The 21,991-nt window shown below is 41.9% G+C and overlaps 1 protein-coding gene and 1 long non-coding RNA gene across 2 annotated transcripts in view; one reads left to right on the top strand and one right to left on the bottom strand.

Moving 5' to 3' along the window:
* LOC146758286 (cytosolic carboxypeptidase 4-like) overlaps window positions 1-21,991 on the top strand; it is an 80,065-nt gene that overhangs the window by 56,198 nt on the left and 1,876 nt on the right. The window lies entirely within an intron of this gene.
* LOC146758287 (uncharacterized) lies at window positions 17,949-21,961 on the bottom strand. Its single transcript, XR_014934961.1, has 3 exons — window positions 20,913-21,961; window positions 20,651-20,742; window positions 17,949-19,500 (listed from the first exon to the last, which is right to left on the bottom strand). It is a non-coding gene; the product is annotated as an uncharacterized LOC146758287 (long non-coding RNA).

Below are 21,991 nucleotides of genomic sequence, written 5' to 3'. Positions count from 1 at the left end.
TCCAACTATCAAATTTAGGCTTCAAAGCATCCTTATAGGGGTACCTTTCTCTCACGGCTTCTAACAGCCGCAACCAGAGAGTGGCAGCTCCATCCGAACATCTGCTAATCCCTCTGTCGATACCTGCATCTTGGGCAATGCTTCCTAGTTGGCGAGCTTCATTACCATCTAGAGACAAGCTGTTGGCCCCGTTGTCCCAGCAGCGAAGCAACCAAGCAAGGATACCTTCATCTTGACGCCGTGTGAACTCCTTTCTTGAGCCTTGGATTTCAGTCAGCTTCAGAGGTCGACAATAGGTGATTTCCTCCTCATCATCAGTCTCTTCTTCATGCCTCTTGGTTTTTGCCTTTGCTTTTTTCAGTACTGCTCCATGCCCGGCACCTGGGTCTTCTGCTGCCCCCCCCTGTGCTTCTCCTTCTTTTCGTTCTAGACGCATGGACACCCGTTTCCATTTCTTGCCTTCCACAGGGGCAACTGATATTGCTACTGATGCCTCCTGTGACTGATCAGAATTAACTTGGGCTTGAATCTCAGATCGGAAACTCTCTCTCTCCAGAATAGTATGATACAAAGCACGGTATGCATAAGCCAAACCCCACATAAGGTTTACCTCCTTAGATCTCTGACCCAAATACTCACTTAATTTCTTAGGTCCCTTAGGTGTTCAAGAGTGAAATACCATGACACTGCGGGTCCCCATGCTTCTAAGACTTTTCCTAAACCTTTCCATATTCCCTGCCAGTCATCATTCTCTGGTTCCGGAGGAGACTTCCGCATAGAACGAATGCATAGGAACATATATGCATGCATTGATAGTGATAACATGAATGCAAGTATGAACCCTATCTCAGTTATTGAAAAGCGTGTGGAAATCTGAGAGTACAACCTAAATAAAAAGGGTTTTTTTAGCCTGTACAATGAATTAAACATGGTGGTGTTTGTAAAATTGCCTGTTCCATCTGGGATGGAAGTATTTGTAAAATTGCCTGTTCCATCTGGGATGCAAGTGTTTGTAAGATTCGCAATTCCATCTGGGATGCAAGTGTTTGTAAGATTCACAATTCCATCTGAGGTGTAGATGCCAAAATTCTGACCATACCACATCTCGTAAAAGTACCAGGCAGGTGTCTCCATCAGTATCCACCTTATTAGGCTATATATCTGCACAATTCCACAACACCAAATTATGGTGTTAATAGTTGACCAATACTTTAAGAAGATCATAATTGCTTTCAATCCCTTAAACAGAGCAACTGGGATGAAGAGTGGATTCATAGCTGGCAGGCTCTGTAAAAGTCAGAGCTAGCTAGCTTTGCTCTAAGGGAGAAAGAAATCCCTTTGTTTTCTACACAAAAGTTAGATAGCAGTGCTGAGAATGTGCAGCAGCCCTTAATGTTGACAATTTGTCTGGTATTTCAAGGTCACGTTCTCCGTGAGCAGCTACGGAAAGATAACACTCCCAACACTCCTGTAACTAAGCTCTTTAAGAGCAAAGAGAGAGTTGTTCTAAAAGCTAAAAAGCTCTATGCCCGCATTCTCCACCAAAAATCTGTCACGGGTTACTTAGATTTACCTATGCCCGTGACAGGGGAAGCCACCCCACGCCCCCCCCCCCGGGGCCTGGAAAGGAGGGGGAAAAGGGGAGTGGGATAAAACAGCGACAATCTAAGGAGGAAAAACTTATTTTACTAAATATGATATCGAAATACAAGATAACACAATATAATATAATTAAGGCTAACAAAATCGAACGAAACAGAGAGAGAGAGTCTCCGAAAACCGAGAGGCCTACTGTGAACTCTAGGCGACACGGCTGGAACGCTTCCCACTCTCCGAGAAGTTCGAGAGAAGAAGGAGGGCACTCCAGCCTGGGAACGAGATTATATAGAGTCCTGGTCCCGTGACTTATTGTTACTCCTGTTGTTCTCTGGGATATGTAGTCTTCTTCTGTGGACTGCACATTCAACAGAAGTATCCATACTTGACATGATGTTATGATGTGGAATACTGATAGCAAAATTACAAAATTACAAAACCATGACATATGGGATAATAGTCCAGGACTGAGGATGTATTATAAATAAAGCAGACCACAAGAGGAAGAAAAAAAAGATTACGGAGGTATTATAAATTTTAAAACCAATGTTTTTAAAATAGATTCTGTTACATATCCCAAAAAAAGCTTAATCAAGAATTGAGAACACATTTAGTTAAAACCCATCTTGGTATAATAGTAAAGAGAAGGTGATAATTAGAGCATAGAGGGCAGTGAATCATAACACTGATGAAGAATCTATGTAATAGATGGATTGTCAAGAGGTGGATTTCACTTCTTTTAGTCTGTTTCCTTTTTGCCAGTACTAATTGTTTACTAGAGATTCTGACAGATACGAGTAAACAGTGGTAGAGGCCATTTACCTAATCATGATCAAGATATTCTGAGGTGAAAAATGCATAGGTTAATTCTCTGTGAACAAAAGAAAAAGGGGAAAAAGGGTATCAGCCAAAGTAATGTAGGAATTAGATGTGGGAAGCTAAGAAAGTAACTGAAAATTCATGGCAATTGCTACTAAAGACAGTAAAAAAGAATTCAATGCAATGACTGGAAAAGAAAAAGCTATTCTTCTTATGACGTCTGATCAGAAATGTAACCTAAAACCCAAGGAGTTCTTTCTGAGAAGAGCCGCCTGAAGCCTGGTGTACTTCACAATTAAGTTCTGCCTTGGATTAAATAAGTTTTTCCCAAAGTATTCCTAACCAAATCTCTTACTGCGTGCCACCTCTTCTTGGCTATTGCGAAAAGTTTCCTTTGGTGGTGCTGGAAGTAGCAGGTGAACTTACACAAGAATATTGAATCAGAGATTCACTCAGAAACAAAATGAGAAAGGCGATTTTCAATGAGTTTGAAAACGATATTGCAAATGAGTCTGTGAGAGGAGTACAGCTACATACAATGGGAATAAAAAGCCCTGAAACACTGTCCATTTTGCAGTAGCTTATTCCTGGTAGAGATGACTTCTTTTACTAAGTAGGGTTTTAAGTATGTGTATGTTTTTGCCACATGATCAGAAGGACGGTTAGCATCTCAGTGGGAAGTATTCCTTTAAAAGCTGATGGCCAGCAGGCTACAAGTGGAAAGACTTGTTCTGACTTGGAGATAAATATAAAATGCTGTTAGCTTGTGAGGGAGCTGAGAATTGAATTAAGTAGTTTATTTGATTTGAAATGCTAATTCTGTGTGAAAACAATGGAGGACCAGCACTTGTTAAGATATTTCCTCTGCCGCTTTCTTTTTCTGTTATATTATGCCTTCAATTCCATTGTATTATTGTCTGTCTTGTGTTCTTTTTCCCAGCATTGAGAAGTAATAGAGTTGGATCTGACTTGTCATCTGGGTTGGGGAGAATGGGCTGTACAGCCATGTTGTGATGGCCCAGGGCATGCATGCATGCATCGCCAATTGGCAGTGATGGGAAAAAGGGAGACAGCTCTGTAACGCAGCATAAACACGCTTGAGCAACACAATACCTTGCTCACAACCTTCAGATGTCCTGCACCTGGGTGAACAGGCACCTAAAGTCAGCACCGTGGCCAATACTACTGCTTTCCACCAAAGATGAAAGCACTGGATGAGCTATGTGATGGGCTTTATGTTCCCTGCAGTCTGATGGCGCATAGGAAGTTTGCAGCAGGCATCTGGACACCATTTTCCCAGTGACCTTTTGCGAGCAGCCCTCTTGTCTTTTCTAGTGAGGGAGAATGAAGTAAATGGAGTCTGAAAACAGCTCAGACTGGCTCTGAAATAGTGACCGAAAGGTCGCTTTTCTGATCAAGCCATTGTCTTTGGTGATTGGAAGGGCTTCCAGAGGTCAAAGTGCTGAAGTTTTTCTAAATCAGGAATGCTTTCATGAGCCCCCGTGTGCACTGAAATGGCTGGAATTTCTGCTGGTTCATCAGTTGTAGGTAAATGTATTACATAGGCTGAATATCTGCAGCAAGCTACAGCACTGGTTCTGTGGTTTCATGTATTTGATCATCCCTCGCTCACATCAAATCCTTTAATTTGTGAAGCCTGATGTATGATTATGCTGGGGAGTGATATTAAATGTCAGCTTTGAAAATGGGCCTTGTCACGACTAATACGAAATTCACTCCTGTTGTTAATTTAATGAGATAGAGTGACATGCATCATACATTTATTAAATGACCATAATTATATTTATATTAATGCCAATCTCTGCCCAGGAGAGATTCAGGCCTGGCGTAATGGGACGTGTTCATAATGCAGAAGATCTCTGAATATAGATACAGTGAGAAACTCAGGACTGTAAAACCAAGGCCATGTTGTAGGCTGAGACCGAGTAGCTCTGAGATGCTTGGACAGCATTTTGGGTGGGTGAGGCTGTGAGCTTTGATGGAGGTACATGATTAGAGCTCGTGTCAGACCAACAGCTTTTTGGTTATTCCACATGCTGCAGGATTGGTTGAAATTCATTGAGGTATTGACTTGCTCTTAAATGTAATGCATTTGTATGTTCATTCCCTTTAAAAGGTCAACGAAGCAACTTGACAATTTTTAAAGGTAGCCTGCTGTGTCTGAAGTATATTTAGTTTCATGCTGTCTTCTCTGCAGGATATGATATCGAGTTGTTCTGGTGTTATACCGAGCATGTTGTGCATCGTTATGTAGACAAGATCATTGCTCAGACCTAGGAAACAAATAAGAATTGAATTTTTTTTCCGAATCTTTTTTTTTGTACAATTATGTTGTTTTAGGAAAATGGCCCTCGGTTATTGCTCTGGTTTCTTCTATCTGGTTGCATCAATTTCCTGGGAATAAACCAGATTTCTGGGACAGCGGCAGCTCTGCTTGTTGCAGGAGGCAAGAGCAGCCACTACTGAATTCAGTAGCTCCTGTCTGTTGCTTATGCTGATAGTGTCCACTTCTCCTACGCTGCATACTGATGTGTCCCCTGTCTTCACTCTTCTTGTCTGTCACTATAAACAGAGGGGAACAAAGCTGACAGTGTTGGATTGAAGGGCTGTAAGTGGTTATTGATTCCCAGCCTTCTCGCATGCATAGAGGTAGGGTATGTGTTAGAATACAGACACGAGCACACAAGTGGCAATGGCATGTTACTGCCACTGAGTTATGGGATGTGCATAATTGTTCTTTTCAATGCAGTAGCTAGGGGAACATCTGTATGCACACTAGAGGATGTGTTTGTGTGCTGCACTTGGAAGAAGTTGTGCCCAAAGATGTTTGTATGCATGCATTTATTTCTGGTTTTAGGCAGAACACAAAAGGTGTGCAACTGACATGCATATTTATTGCTTTAAATACATGTCTGTATTTTGTGCATCTATGCATAGCACATGTGGCTACCTTAAGGTCTATATTTTCTACGTACAGCTAGAATTATGTTGTGCTGTGTGTCATTCCTCTGTCGTATGACACTGTTTCATGGCTGTCAGTGGAAAGAGAAAAAGGAAGGGATGCATAACTCACCCTTTTGGCCAAACCATTCTTGCAAAGCACTTGTGGGAGCCTGGATTATCTCGTGAAGGGGAAAGGAAGTTCATTTCTAAATGAAAACTGAAAAGAAAAGGTACACAGCAATGATGAAGTTCAGGTTTCATTAGCTTTTGATGTCTGTTCACAGGAAAAAAATCATGTTTCCTTGGTGACCTTTTAATAAATGCAAAGCTAGGTGGGAAATCTGTCCTTCAGTTCCTTTGCATTTGTAACTAATTAAAGGTGTGGAGTGTGGTGTATAGGATTGCAATGAAGCCTGATGTCAGGCAGCACACTCGCAGTGCTGGGGTCTATGGATGTGTGCCTTGCTGTCCTGTGGGCTTCCACGTGCAGAGGAGATGGATGTCTTCTAAGGCTGTTTCGCATCTCCTCTTCTAGCTGAGATTGGAGCAGAAGGGTAAGGTGGGCTCCTCACACTGCGCAGCTCAGTTCTTATATGTATTGACACAAAGGGTGCTAAGGTGGTGGAAAGCAAAACAAAGCAGGCAATTGCTGTCAGTACAGGCTGTCTAAGCTGGTGTGACCTACTGCATCGTAAAGTGAGGGGAAGTGCCTTATTCCTTGTAAAGTATTTTCACTTCTGTTCATCCAGTGTTCATCAAGGTGTTGGAAGGAACGCAGCACATGTTCCTTGACTCTTCTACAGCTTTTTAGTAATATCTTTCTCAGCGTAGGTGTTGCAGAAATTAAACCAATCTGGTTACGTTTTGTGGCATAGGAAGACAGGATAAGCAAGGTTTGCCACAGCAGTGGGTGTTAGAGAAGCTGCTGACAGAAAGCAGAAAAGATAACAGACAGAAGTCAAGTCAGCTTCCATTTAAATACCTTCAACCTCTTGATTCAGAGATACAGTGTGTAAATGGTGAATTGTTTGTCATGTTTTTGATACTCACTGCTTCTGGACAGACATTTGATCTCAGGGTATTCAGGTAACGTTTTAGTGTCTGCCCTTAGTTGGTGTAGCATGAATGATGTCTTCTGTGAATTCATTGGTAGAGAGGAGGAGGAATATTAGCAGAATTTTCTGTGTCTTTTTGGAATAATCTTTAGTGATGCTCTCTGGGAGAGAAAACCTTAGATTTCTGAGTCTGTGTGAAAACATTCAGAGATGAGGGACAGCCCAAAGAGGTGTTGGTTTCATACTGATAAGATCTGGTGTGTTACATGCTGACATGCATCATAAGAATGAGTAGCACCTGACACTTCTGGGCTCACTCCAGATATATAAATGCAGTCCACTTAAGGCCAGGTTGCCTTTGCTTGAGATTCTGACTGGTTGGAATAAATGGGAGTGAAATTTTGTTTATTTCATGTACATTTAATAACACACATTTCAATCCCCAAGGTGCTTCATCAAGTACCCTACTCTTCTCAGTCAGTTCCCCTGATTTCACATGAGGATGTACAGCTGTGATTAGCTGAACTGAATGTGAGGTCTCATAACTCTACAATTTAAACAGTAAGAAGCTTCCAGAAAGGCCAAATCAGTCACTGAAGACCTTCTTTTTAAGACAACCAGAGCAGTCCCAATACAAATCATGTTTTACCCATATTATTTCTGTGTCCGTGTTACAGAGACTTGGCACAAGCCCCAAATACATCTCATTTATATATACACGCTTGACATTAACTGGAAGGGGGAGACTGTGGAAGTGGAGAAAAGACTCATAAAACCTTTAATTCTTGCAATGGCACGTTGGCACTTTTGTGTGCCACAGCTCAGCTACTTGTTGTATAGAGAGAACTCAGCCTATAGGACTGTGTAGGATTTGCATCCTGTTTAGAGGGGAAAGCCAGCAGCAGAGTGCATGGAGAGTACATGCCTATGGTTTTTGAATTACACATTAAATGAGTGTTTGTTCCGCTGGGCTGGGTTTGTGCAGTTAGTATTCGTGGGTGCAAACTACAGACTGTGGAAGACTACAATATAAACATGAATGTGGATACACGTGGGTGTGGAAGACAGTCCAATGCATGTTCAAGTGTGCACCAGTGTGTCTGATGAACGTGTAACTTTAATCGTGTCTTTATGGATGGTTGTTGTTTGTTGTAATGCTAGAGTCTTAGAAATGTGTCCCTGTACATCTGTGATCATGTAAATGTGTGTGTATGCACAGATCTATATAAATGCCTGATGAGAAGTGCTCAGGGTTTCCAAGTAGGAGATAACACAGTGTACCAAAATCAGCGGGAAACTCCAGTGCATTCACATTCAGCCATCATTTTGTTCTAAGAAAATGGGGATTTTCCTTCATGAAAGAAGAGGCACAAGTGCAAAAGGGCTTTTGTGGCACTGACTGTGCAGCTGATTGTCAATCTGAGACGGAGGACTTTCCATACGTGCCTTTTTCTTTCACTTACCCTCACAGATGTGACCTCTGGAAAGAAAAGCTAATAAAGCCTTTTTCCCCCCACAGAGAAACACACATAAGAGCTTGGCAGAAACTGCCATTTCTTCAAAGTCATGTCTAACAATTTTTCCACCAGCACCAGCTCTTCCTTTTAGTCTCTGAAAAGAAGGCTTGCCAGTAAAAGTCCAGAAATAACTTCTCTCACTAGAACCCGTGTTTGCCAACAATAGCTAAGGAAAGGGAATCTATTTTTGTATCTGGATTGTAGTGTGAGATAGTTCTGGTGGCCTAATCTAATTGTGGTTTAGGATGTTGTAATCTCTGTATTGAGGTATATGGGAGAAAAATAGTATGTGTGCCTCTTCTGAGAAAAGAATTAGGGTCAGTGCTAGCAGTAGGAGAAATTGAGATAATACCAGATAGTCTCTGTTTGGCAGCCAAGGCCAAGTCTCACTGTCTCCAAGCAAGGTAAGCAGACCAGGCTTCTGAAGAGTACTTGGATTCAGCCACGAGTCCACATTATTAGGCAAGTCCATGGTAGTGTAGCAGATCCAAAGTGAAAACACACGTTAGTAATTCAGGGTGATGTTTGTGGGATCAAACAGCTCAGAAACCACTTGGCAGGTCCACAGTGACAAGGTGATGCTGGGAAGTCAGTTCTGTGAGTCAGAGTCTCACCATAGGGTACACCATATACACACCATAGGGTGTGCTCAGGTAAAAGCATGTAAGCGTTGCTACAGGAGCTACAGACCTGCAGTTTTACAGCAGAGCCCTAAGCTGAAGTGGGGCTCTTAGAATAGGTAGAGGGTATGGGTAAAGGCCCCAGGCGGGTCTGGCTGAGGACCTTTATGGCCTGTTAGTGCTTTCAGAGCTCTGAAAGAATGATTCATTTCACCATCAGAGTATCATGTCTGGGTTGTCTCTGTTCTGTATCAGAACTGTGGAACAGCTGCTAAAAATAAACCTTAGAAAATCTATTCCAGACTTTATACGAGACCCTGTCTGTGTTGAGCAGGAGATCTGGGGTTCATTCAGACAAGTATCTGAAAACCTCACAACCAGCTGGGTGTACTCAACATGTGTGTTAGCTGTTCTGAGTTTTGTAACTTAAGCTATTAATTTAAGGCTTCTGTTCACTCTGACTAGCTAAGATCCTGACAGGGACTTTAATTCACAGGCATAAAGCTCTGACAGTCTCTGCTTCTAACTGCCATAATGGACAAACTTGATGGGCAAATGCGTTTGTTATTTTTCTTAGGAGACAAAAACTGATTCAGGTATTCAGTTGCTGTGATAATAGCTATTCTAATAGAAGCAGACGTCTCCTAGTGTTGTTTCTATCTCTTGCCAATCTTGAGCTTCACCACTCTCCTGAATGTGTAGCTTTTTAGTCCTTCTATTTACTGAAGGTCTGTAGTTGTACACTGCCTTTCTGAGAGAGCTCAGATTCCACTTGTCTGTCCCTAGTGGGCAGGATAGAAGGTACTCCCCTCCCATATGTTCAGGGGCACAACTGCATCTGCAGAGCTTTGAGGTTCTTTGTCAGAGAGTAGTGCTTGCTAGTTACTCTAGAAGCTGCAGGTGACCCAAAACACTGAGCAAGGGACTCCACACTCTCTACGAGTGTGGGATTGGCAGCACATCTGCCTGATAGAAGGTCTTTATCTCACAAGAAAAGAGAGAAGAGGGAAGCAACTGCTGCCGTGATCTCTGCAGCTGCCTGTCATCCTGCCTGAGTGAGTTTGATGTGGTGCTGTTGCTTCTTTACAGAAAAAGACGCAAGTTATTTTAAGACACTCTTATTATTTTTCTTATTTTTTGGAAATCTTAATCTTTTAAAATATGGCAGGATCTCGAATTAGATGCTTCAAACAATTTTGCTTCCAGTAGTGAGGGGTGAAGTGTAGGAGGTAAAGAGAACTGTGGGTTACCTCCCCATCTCTGCTGATGTCCTTCACTAGGTGCCCTTCACTAGGTCACTCCTCCTCTGATTCAGCATCCCTGTTGGCAGCTTGCAGTACTGCTCTCCTATCTCCCAGAGGATATCCTGCGATTAATTGAGGGATGTATCTAAATCGCTTTAGCATGCAAGCCAAAAGTCATCGGGGACAAAGCTGTTACTAGGGCAGGAATAAAGGTCAGACCCTTGCTGACATGGTTGTCTTGATTAATTACTACACTAATCTCTATAACTCCTCTTCAGCAATATAATTTGGCCTCATCCCTTGCTTGTTTGTTGATTGTTGTGGTTTTTTTTCCTTCCATTTTCTGCAACTTAGTGGTGAGAGAATTACTGAATAAACCCACATGGAAAATGCTACTTCTCTCTTTCCCACCTCTTGGCCAAACCTATGCCTCATTCCCCCTTAGTGTCCTGGGGGAATGTGTCTTAGTGTCCTGGGCAGCCTTAGCTGGTGGGGGCAACCAGCCCATGGCAGACAGTTGGAACTCTGTGATCTTTAAGGACCCTTCCAACCTAAGCTAAGAATCTATAATTCCACGATTCTTAGGGATTTGAGGAGTGATAGACAATTACTTGAATTACTAGGAACATGATGCATGGAACTGGCAAAATCAGTTCATTTGATACTATTTTCCTGCAGCTTTTTTTATGTAGGAAAGTACGAGGTCGGTGCAAGAAATCCTTAGCGTCCCTGTTCTCTGGGTGAAGTGTATTGAAGGGCTGAGCAGCCAACCATGGCTGAGGGCAGGAGGTGCTGGTAGTTTGGATTCTGCGACTAATACAGCTCTGGGGCTCATTGTTTTGGGACAAACACTTTTGAACACAGAGACTGTGCAGAGTCCATTAAGGATCACCAGCAGCATCAGAAGAAGATACAGAGGGGCTTGGAGAGGAGCAGAAGGCAGACTGAGTGAACGTGTGTAGTGAAGGGTAGTGAACCGAACCTGCTTTGGATGAACAAGAGGGAAGATTCCCTCCAGGTTACTGCCCAGTGGGAAATCAAAGAAATGAAGAAAATCACTCCGTGTTTCCTATTCAGCTCCTCATTCGGATCTGTTGTATTTTCCACTCCTCTGTGATTACGTCCGTGTCTCAGTCAGGTATTGTTTTCTGCTTGAGTTGGGAATGTTCCCTAAAGCTGTTCCGAGTGCGCAATACTCTCTCATTCTCTTTCCCAGGCCAATTTTGGAGTGAATTTTGGCAGATTACACAAGTGCAGAGTGTTTACTGTCCTGTCTTACATCATCATTTTCCCGTATCGTTTATTTTTCCTTTGACAGATTTTTAACACTGCCAGTCTAATATGCATCAGAGATTGTCGAGTATTACCATAATGCAGTGTATTGTGGGTAATCCCATGCAAATTGTTCTGTGGAAAGTCATGCTAAATTATCTTCTTGGGGGGAGAAAGAAAAAGGCTTTTGCTTTCATTTATTTTAACCGTTTGTTCTTTGGATTTCAGAGCAGCTGCCAGTGGCAATGATTTAGAACAGTTGTTTGACACTCGGCACCATGTGAGGCGATGCTCCTCCTCAAAAGACATGGTGCTAAATGCATGGCGTTGGGTACTGTGCTAGGTTTATTGTATACGTGTCTCCAGTGTTCACATTTAAAACGTTGGTAGGTTGTCTAAGGAAAAATCTGAGTGTATGTTGGGTTGGCACAGTGAAGGTAGGCATTGCCAATTTTTCCAGCTCCATTGTATGAACATATTGAGGAAATACCAGTTCTTGTGAGCCTGAAGTGCATCAGATGTCTCTTGGAAGAGGCAGATCTGATCATACACGCTCTTGTTTTCTTTTTTTCTTTATTATCAAGGTCATTTGCTTGTAAACTGGCTGCTTTGTTCTTTCTGAGGTCCATATTACTTCCCCAAACCGAGACAGTAATCCTCCTTCTGGATGGAACACTTGATTGTAGTAGAAATGATTGCAGTGTCACAAACAGAGGATTATCGTTTTAAGTGGAAATCATAAAAACAGGTTGAAAAAGACTTCTAAGAAAGAGGCAGCTTGTTCTTATGCAAATTTTCTCAGGTAGTACAGCTGCAAGATAAGAAGTCTTGAAAGCCTATAATCTGGAGTCAGCATCTTCTCTGTTAATACAGGTTTGCCTGCGTCACACTGTGAACGGTCAGTAGGTCTCCAAAGACTCAGAGAAACTTAGTTTATTCTTCTGAGGCCTACATGTCTTTCTCTTTTTGCATGATGCTCTGGAGGTTGAGGCATTACTCAGCTGCTGTGCATTTGCTTCTGGCTGGTCTCCTCTGAAAAAGACAAAGTGGAAATATTCATTGCAGAACAAGAGGAAATATAAGCTGCTTTTGTGTGAGTCACATCAGTTATCCCACTTGATAGAGATAGTTGCCTCCCCCTCACCCTACTTCTGTCTCTCTGATCTTGTTTCCCTTTCTTCAGTCTGTTCCTTACAGCCTTCAAACACCTGATTTCTTTTTCTCTTTCTTTCCAAAAGCACAGTAAGTGGAGAAGTTAAAGTAAGCCTTTGCTGGTGGGATTATAAGAGCAGTAAAGGCTTATAGGTGGTTTGAAGAAGTTTGTGTCTAATTGACACTCATCCTTGGTAAACAAGTCCAAACGTCTGAGCTCATGCTGCTGGTAGGTTCCTTGTGGGCAAGCAACAGGGGCTCATATCTGCTGTAATAATGTAGAATATTCAGTTTTGATCTCTGTTGTTTTTGTTTGCTGGTTCCTTTCTTTTGATACTAATCGTATTCTCAGCCAAAAGAGTGGTTTAAAAAAACCCCATCAGCCATCAGACTACTTGTACCAGCGGACATCTGGGTTGGCAATAAAGTGAGCCTTTGGACTCCGCAGACCTATAAATCCTGGTTAGCAGCTGGTGGCAACTGTTTCACCTGGAGGAACTTATCTTGATGTCTGGCATCTGGTTGTGTGGTCTGTATTCCCAAGACCCTTCACAGGATGTCCCTCCTAACCCAACCTTCTTGTAAAAAGATCATTCTTTCTTCCTGGGCCTTTTGGTAAAATACGTCTGTTAAGGTAACTTTCTGACATATTCAAGCTGCAAGAAGCATCCTGTATCAGAATAATTATGCTAACACCCATTAGAACACAGCCAACAAGCCCCTTCTTTGTACTCCCATCCTTCACCTTCAAAGGGAGCAGTTACCAGGCTGGATTCCTCACCAAACAGTGTGTCTCTTTCCTCTCTGATCTGAACTGGGCACGTATGCCTTTTGTGCTTTCCTGTGTATCCTTGGCTTGGGAAATCAATGGTTCCTTTGTTGCTTTAGAAGTGCTAATACAATGAATTCTGGAATTGTAGTTGCTTACTGTCACTGATCACTTGGAAGTGTGTTAGGTGGGGAAACCAGCTTTGGCAGCTGGCTGAAGATAACCAAAGAGAACTTGTGAAATGAAAAAAGATAGAAAATTGACATGAGGAATCCTTCATAATATAGGGGAAAAGGCGCAGTGTAAGGGGACAGCCATACAATATATGTGAAATTTGAGAAACGAGAAAGGAAGGCTCAGAGCTGCAGATGGCTCTGTGCCCTTACCTCTCACTCATGAGTCTCTTTATGAAGACGTGTTTAAAGTAAATGTTTAAGGAGACCAACAAAGAGAAGGTCTTGGGCTGATCTGTGAATATGTGCATGGCAATTTAACTGCAGGAGCTGGCGTGTGGCGTGGCCCAGGCAAGGGGACTGCCATCGGGTAGAAGTTTTGCTCTGGTGCCAATGGAAGCAGGAGTCAGAGGAAATGAGGGATTTAGTATAGAACAGACTTAGATCTGGAAAAAAGAAGCATGCTCCAAGGCATAATCAAAAGGCTCTGGAAGGAAACAGTGGACCCTCAGGACTGGAATAATAAGGAATTGTGAAGGCTGAGATTTGGATGCATGCTGGAGCTATTTATGCTGTCCTGGGGCCACAGGCATGTTGGCAGAGCTGGTAGGCAGCCAGGACAGGCACAGAGCAGAATGCTGTGGGACCACTCTGGCTGTTTTATGCAGGAAGACAATGTCTGCACGTTATCTGTCGGTGTTATTTTATATTCAACCAAGGCTACAACACACAGAATCAGGTAAACCTCAGGTTTTATTGCTGTAAGAGTTATAAGGGAACAAAGGAACTGAAGATTCAAACTGGTAAAATCATTAATAATGGCCAGTGGTGTAGATAGCAGACATCTCAAACATGCTAAACAATGTGCTCATTCTGATTCCTTATGTTTTAAAATTTACTCCAGAGGTTGAGAACCACCAAAAAAAGAAAAAACCTACGAGAAACACAAGGGCAGGGAAGCACAGTGACTGAGTTAATTGCCTTGATGGCATGAGTGAAGGGAGATGCAGTATACAAAGTTTGTCATTTGTTAAGACTCATATTTAAGTGAGCAGCATTGGTGGACATCCTAGTTAAGTCAGAACTAAGGAGAAGAGAGTTTCCCTCACCCAAAAGAAATCCCAAAGGGATTGGAGTTTTGGGGTGAGGCACAAAAGGGTCATTTGTATAGTGAAAATCTACTTAAAAGTCTGGAAAAATAGGTGGGATGTATTAATCATCACTGGGGTGGGAAGAAATGGATAGTAAGGTGACTCCAGCTACCACTCTGTTTTGGTCTGTATTTCTTTAATGACTGAGAAATGAGGAGAACAGTAAAATGCTAAGATTTACTGTTTGCAGCTGATATGAATTATACAGTAGGAAGGAGGACAGCAAGACTGTGGTTACGGGAATGGAAGATAAAATACAGACGGTGGCGGGGTAAAGCATGTTTGAAGGAATAGTTTAAAGCATTCAAACACATGGTTGGGTTCTGAATTAGCTCTGACTGTTCAGGAAAACATAAGTAGCGATTAGAAAGACAGCTCAATAAAGATATCTGTGCCATGTGCAGCAGCAACAATAAAGAAGAAAGTGAGTAAGATGCTTGTGTATGTGAGAAAATGTAGGCTTGGAAGATGCTATAATATCCCTATAGACGTGAATGGTAGTACCTCCTTTGGACTGCTTTGTCTGTTATGAGTTATTTTCTTTGTAAGGCAAAAGAGATAATGAAAGGGGGGGCTAGAGGAAGCACACAGTGGCCTGGAAGGCAGATTCGATATGGGAGAGTATTAGTGATACTTGAGCTATTGAGAGAGAAAGGGAAAGAGTGCAGAGAGCTCAGCAGTAACACTCAGCACTGTGCTGGGGAGAGGCTTCACAGTGATGTGGATATTTGGTGGCAGCATAGCAGGAAGCAAACTCGCCACCCCATTAAATTCCACTCCATGTAACGTTGCTATCAGGCCAACATGCAGCTTTGCCGGTCTGCTTGTGTCTGTAATGTGCTAGCATGGGAACAGAGCACCAGAGATCCTGTGGGGCAGACAGCTATCAGGCTGGAGCATGCTGTGATGTCTGGGTCATGCTGTGCTGGCTTCTTTCTAAATGCACTCTAGTGCCTAAATCATTATGTTGGTGCAAAAGTGATACCATGATCCATCATGGGGTCTTATTTTGTATGGGGAAGAAAAGCGTACTAGTGTTGCTGTGTCATTTTGGTCAATACATATTTTCATCACCTCTGGGATGGGCAGAATGGCATATGTTTTATCAGAGTAAGAGGGAAAGGCTTCAAAGCTTTCTATATTGCAGATTATAGTATAGTGAATTTCAAAATAAAATCTACTTTGTAATTTCCCAGTAACTATAAATACTTGCTCTGCTTTAAAGCCACACAGAAAAATAACAAGGTGTTGTGTAACATAGAACAATATGGAGGGCATTTCATGAAAAGATACAATTGGTTCTTTATATAACACATAATTAACCAGGAGAACCTGATAGTGAATGACATTATGGAGACAAATACTGTACTAAGAATGTTCAAAACAGGTTAGACGCTTTCTGAATAGCATCTGTATTTACGTTAGCCAGAATAAACATCATAAATCCTTTTGTTGCCAAGCATGTGGTGATCACCAGCCAGGATTAGGAAGTTATTTAACTCTCACGGTGAAATATGGCCAAATGAGTTAAACTCATAGCTGAAAATGCTTGGGTGGGCCTGGAGTCTGCTCAGTTTTCTGTATGCTGAAGTTATTCATACAAGCAGAGAAGTGGAAGTAGAGAGGGAGGAAAAGTGATCCAGGGATTAAACTGCCAATTTAGGACTTGCAAAAATTCAACTTCTTGCTTTCCCAGACTGCTTTTATGAGCTAATTCATTTGACACAGACTCTCAGATGTACTTAGAGCTCCACCTCACATTTAATCTTCAGGCACATCAGGCTATAACCTGGCTGTGACTTGTTCCAGGTTCCATAGAGTTCACACAGCAGAAGGTGTACGAGTGAGAGAAAGCCGTGGGTAGACTACAGATGAATGTTGAAGGCACAGTCAGATGGGGTAACAGCAGTTAACCTGTTGCCAGTACTGGAACCTGCATTAAAGACAGAAATGTTCTTGAACAAAGCACTTGGTTGTCACCAGTGTAAAGTAGTTTTCTTTTCTTACACTGCCCCAGAATCACTGTATGACCTTGAACAGTTTCCCCATTTCTTCTTCTTGTCTGCCAAGTAGGAGAGTTAATTATCTGGAGCACTATTTGTTTTCTTTCAAGAATTAGCACTTATTTTTTCAGTTTATTTTCTGTTTTGTTGTTGTTGTTGTTTTTCCTGACAAACAAACAATGACAACAACAAAAACATACTGACAATTCCCACTACTTTTGTTCTTTGCCCTCTGGACCTTCTTTATGGCTCATCTACGTTGGTTTTGCTTTCTATTTTTGTCCATCTTTTATTCCTGATTCAGCCACTTTTCACAGTTATGCCCCACATAAATGTATGCATTGGTCCCAGTGATACCCAAGAAGTGATCTGGCAAAACTGGACCTTCTGGTACCATGTACTACCTTCCATCTCAGGAAGCAATGCGAAAGAGGTGCACCAGCATCCAGCAAGTATGGAAGCATTCCATACCCAACCACTACTGCTCTGTGTGAGTGTGCAGTCTCTGGGGGAGGGTGATGAGAATATATCCCCATCTTTATGCTTACTTTGGTTGGCTATCTATGCTATCTGAATAAGTAGAACTTGACAACCAGTTTTACCATTTGCTAAATCCTCAGTTCTCTTACAAACAGGCCTTTCAGGCCTCTTTCTGCTCTCTGATCTGCTTTCCTCCATCCCTTGAACAATCTAGCCTGTAGCATCTTTAGCCAGGGAAAGAGTCCGTTTGAATGACAAATCAATAACCCATCTTGTGACGAAACAAAGAAGTTTGCTCAGTCCCAGCTGAATCAGAGCATCAGCTAAATTCAGCAGATTTTCAGGGAGGGTTGACAGCAAGCTGGGCCTTGTTTCCTCACCTAGTAGCCAAAGTACTGAGGAAAGCGAGGATGGGCATTCATAACGAAGCACACCTCTCCAACAGTGAGATGGGGATTGAGGTTTCCATTAGTTTTCCTCTTGTTATCATTCCTCCACATCAGCATCCACTGACCTCAACCACCCCTCCCTCTTTCTCATCCTTTTATCTCTCCAGTCCTTTTATCTTCTGTCTTTAACTCAACCCCTCTCATCTTTCTAGAAATTCAAGCTACCCAATTTTTTTTCTCCATCTTCAGCCTTTTCTGCTTGCTTAATCCCTTTGAAATCTTTTGGCCCAAATTTCTATCCCCTAAACTTTGTCTGTTTAGAATGTCATACCTACTGCTTAGGGATCTCTGGGCCATGAGAAAAACTGGCTTGTTCCCTACTGTCCTCATCTCAATAGCTGGTTCCCCATTGTGCATCAGCATGTTTTCTTTCACAGGGGTTTAAAGGACACTATCTTTTGGGGCTGGCCCAGGCTAAAATTTCATCTGCAGGCACCAAATGTTTCATTCAGCTGTGTGGTTTGTCCTGTGCAGCCTCGAAGTAGTTTCTATTAGTATTCCAATGGAGAGCTCACTGATGGAATTAGTGGGAAACCAGACTGCCAATTTATTTATACCCAGCCTTAGGGCATAACCATTGTGCATGTGTAAAGCTGTTGAGATGCAGAGTATACTCTGCATGTGTGTGTGTATGTGTTGATTGGAAGTAAGTTTGCAGGGAAAAATATTGCCTCAAGGATTGAACAGTGCCCAAAAGTGACCGTACTGTGTGCCAAAGATCCCTTTTCTCTGAACGCAAGAGAAAAATGATGGCTCTGAAATCTGTTGTCTACTTGTGTTTATTAATATCTTTCAACTCCAGTTTAACTGCAGCTCTTGTTACCCTGGTGGAGAGAGAAAATTCTAATTTAACTTCTGGAGTCCTTCCACCTTCAACAATATCTGTGTTATGAAACTATCGCTGCCTTTGGCTTGTGGGGTTGTTTAAAGCATATGAGTAATGAATAACGAAGTTTTCCCATTACATTGTCTCTTAGCCTGTGATGTGTTTTTAGGTAAATTGAGAGACGTTGGAAGCATTTAGTTGTGAATATATAGTTGATGCATCAGTGCTGAATGCGAATGAACTCTTTTTCCGGTATAATTTCATCAACTTTCATTAGGAGAATTTTTATTGCCATTATCTTGGCCAAATGATAAATCACGGAATAGCTTTCTTATTTTTCCCCCTCCTTCCGTGTTTCCTATTACTGTGACACAGTGTCATTTAGGAGATGCAGATGAACACCTCACTGCCCTGTTATGATAAAAACAGTTTGGGCAGAGAACAAATGTACTGGTTTAACTAGACCAAGAGCTAATAGGTTGTGTTCATTTAATTCATCTGATTAGCCATGTTGAGTTCCTCTGGAATGTTTCTTCCCACCAAATCATATATACAGATACATCCAGATATTAGAGCATGGTGATGTCTCTTACCATACTGTCTGCTGTGGTATGAAAAAATGAGAAGAGATTAGCAAATAATGTCTAGTTCCATTATTCTTTATAACAGCCAGGAAACTATAAACCTGTTATCCTTTAACATTATGTCTTCAAAAGACATGCATGAGGGGGCCCAGGGGACCAGTGGGCATATTTGTATTGCGCAGCAATGTGTGTATTGAGCCAATGCTGATCCAGACTGGCACTTTCATGTTATGAAAAGCAGAAACTATGCAAAGATATGAGCTGATCATCAAAGAAGAATACCTTTGTTAGCATATCCATGAGGCTAAACTAATTAAGACTGATGATCTTGTCTGCAGCTTTCTGGTACAGTTTTCTGATTCAGACTTTGCTTAGATTTTGCTGGCTTGGAAGACTGCACTGCACTCCGCTTCTCATACAGATGCCTCCAGAGGAGGATGGAGCCATGTAGGATTGTGATGGGGAAAGATAGGGTCTCTGAGAGTTCAGGACATTGCAGAGGACCTGATGGCAGGTAGAACAGCTTCCTCCTGCATGGTAGTGGCAAACGGGTTATATATTGTCACTGTGAGTAGAAACAATCCAGCTTGACTGCTGTGGAGCTTCTTAACCAAAATCAAAAGTTCACCACTTCTCTTTCTTTATCTCTTGTAGAATTTCAAGAATTTCAAGCAAGGCAGGAGGGGCTGGTTTCTACCCAGAGCACCAGCTCTTGGCACTGCTGGCAGATATCATTAATGCTGTTAGTTTGATGCATCAGTTCTGTCAGCATCTTCACTTTAATGGTAGTCACCAATGCAGCTCCAGCTCCTGCCTCTGCTGAGAGCTGAGGAAGAAGAGGGAGAGCATTGTCTGAGTTGGAAAATAAAAGACTGCCTGTGTTTGAAGTGAATTAAATGTGTTAACTTGTAATGTTCTAGCTGAGGTTTCCAGCTGTTATTCCCGAGCTGACTGTTCTCGAAGCAATATGGGTCCATCATAAAGCAGCTAACTTCAGAGCATGAGCACTTACTGTCTGAGGCTTCTCAGGTGTATTATACTTTTATTATTATTATTTCTCTGTTCATAGTTTCCTAAGGCCTCTTCATATCCTGAATAAAACCCTGGGGAATTGTAAGCCCACAGGCTGAGTTTTAGCACTGTCACTATTCGCATCTCCTGGATTGATAGGTATTTAGTGTGCTGCCTGGATCCTGGAAACAGGACCCTAAGATACACCCCAGGGAAAGCCCCAAGATGTTCCTTGTATTTTTTACCCCTGAGAGAATAATTCCTTTGCTGTGGAAGTGACTTATTTTTGCTCAGAAATGTCACCATTTCCACCTGCCAATTGTAACTGCCACACTAAAATGTCTTCTGAAGTAAAATAATGGAAGTGAGGAATCTATGTAGAGCTGCTAGGCCCTCGTTGTTTTGTATTAATGACCATTGGTTCCTCTAAGCCTCTTCATCTATTTTCTTCCCATTATTAATAATTACTATAGTTCATTGCACCTGGCTCTTACTTAGCAAAGCTTGCAGTGATTAGGATGGGAGAAGAAATGGTGTTAGAGATTTGCTGACTGCTTTAAAGATATTTAAGAGACTTTCTGAGAGCAGAAGTCAGATCTCCAGAGTCCTTTGTCTACGCCTGGCAGGGAGGCTCTGTTTTCTCATATTGTTTGTGTGCTCTTCTAGGCACGTCCTCTGCTTATCTAGCTGTCCAACCACTCAGTATATGTACAAGCTCAAAATAATGCATTATTTGTTCATAATTCATTATTATAATTACCTATTCATATTTATTCATATAGTTTGAGAAAACAAGCAGAATTTCAATGTGGTTACTATAGGAAAATGTGTTTGTTATCAGATAGGGCTGCTTTAATGTTAGATTTTATTTGTACATGCTGGACTTGCTGGAGTTGAAGTGAAGGCATTCGCCTTGTAAGACATTTTGTGGCCTCTAACAAACATGAACCAAAAAAAAGCATTACAAGGGAGCTGTAGATGGTCACTTGGGAAGCCTCTTTTTTCCATCCACCTCCATGCTGTTGGCTCCCAATTTCTCTCAGCTGTGCAGAAGATCCTAGAGAAATTATAAGTGCAACCTTACATAGGAAACATAAACAAATTAAAGAAGGCAAAACAAAACTAACTACTAAGAAACAGGAGACTGGAGCTCAGCCCCCTGTTATCAGTTACTGGTATATTATATATATATAATATATAATATATATAATATATGGGCTCTGTTACCTGTAAGATGTGCAGTAACAAACACCGAGTGAAGGGTCAAGAGCAGGCCATGCTGGTGTGGAGCACACACTGTGCTTGTGGCTGGTGCCAGGGCTGTGAGCACGGACTTATGGCAGTTGCTAAGGAAACAGTCTTGGAAATGGGATTGGAGTTCTTGTCAGAAGGTTGGCTGCAGAAATGGTTTGTGCTTCAAAAGCACACGGGGCTGATACTGACAAAGGCTGCAATTGTTCAGCAATTGATTCAACCCCTGGTGTGATAGCATTAAGGAGTAACACATGATGTGATCACTAAATGCCAAAGATGAGGGATTTTGCAGTTTCTTTGGGTTATTTTCGGTGACTCTTTTGTGGTTTTGGAGGTTTTTTTTGGTCTCTTGCCATCTCACTGCTTGTGAGAAACTACCAGTAATTACACCGGATTACTCCTATGTAGGCCCTTGATGTGTTACTTTTTTGTTGGGTCTTTATTTTTTTAAGTAGTGAAAAAGCATGCACAGACAATTCAAAGTCAGGGCTCTTCCATGTGAGGATCCACAGCTTGAAGGAGTCCTCTTGGAAAGGTGATGTTGATAATCCCAGTCCTGTTTTTGCATTTCTTTGCCTGCACGTCCCTACTAGAGACATAGGCTTTTAATACACTGAGAAATTCCTCAGAGTTATTTGTTATTTTGCAATTACTTTGTAATTGATTTTCTTAAAAAGCAATTCATAACTTGTTAAAGATGTTCCCTCCTTCCCCTCTTCACTGTTTTTTCTCTAATCTCTGCCACTGTCCAGTATTTACAGTCATAAAACCTATTTGTTTCCCATTGCTTAGGGAGATGACGCTTCTAGAGAGAGAAAAAAGATGAGACCTAATGATTTGTAAGAGTGTATTTAGTCAGATCCTCTTGGGGTATGAGTCTAATTTGTACAGTGACAACTTCAGTGTAAGTAACCAGAGCAGTTACACTACTTGCCTCTGTTGCCTCTGTAAAATAGAAGCTATTTTAGAATAGATCCTGTAGAACAAATGCTATCATTGAATTCATGATTGACTGTATGGGAACCTGAATGAGGTGATACTGTAATACTAAG

Source organism: Coturnix japonica, chromosome 16 (genome assembly GCF_054131305.1).
Source record: "Coturnix japonica strain WE chromosome 16, WE-NBRP24, whole genome shotgun sequence".
NCBI classification, from domain to species: Eukaryota; Metazoa; Chordata; class Aves; order Galliformes; family Phasianidae; genus Coturnix; species Coturnix japonica.
This window is presented reverse-complemented; position numbering and strand designations above follow the sequence as displayed.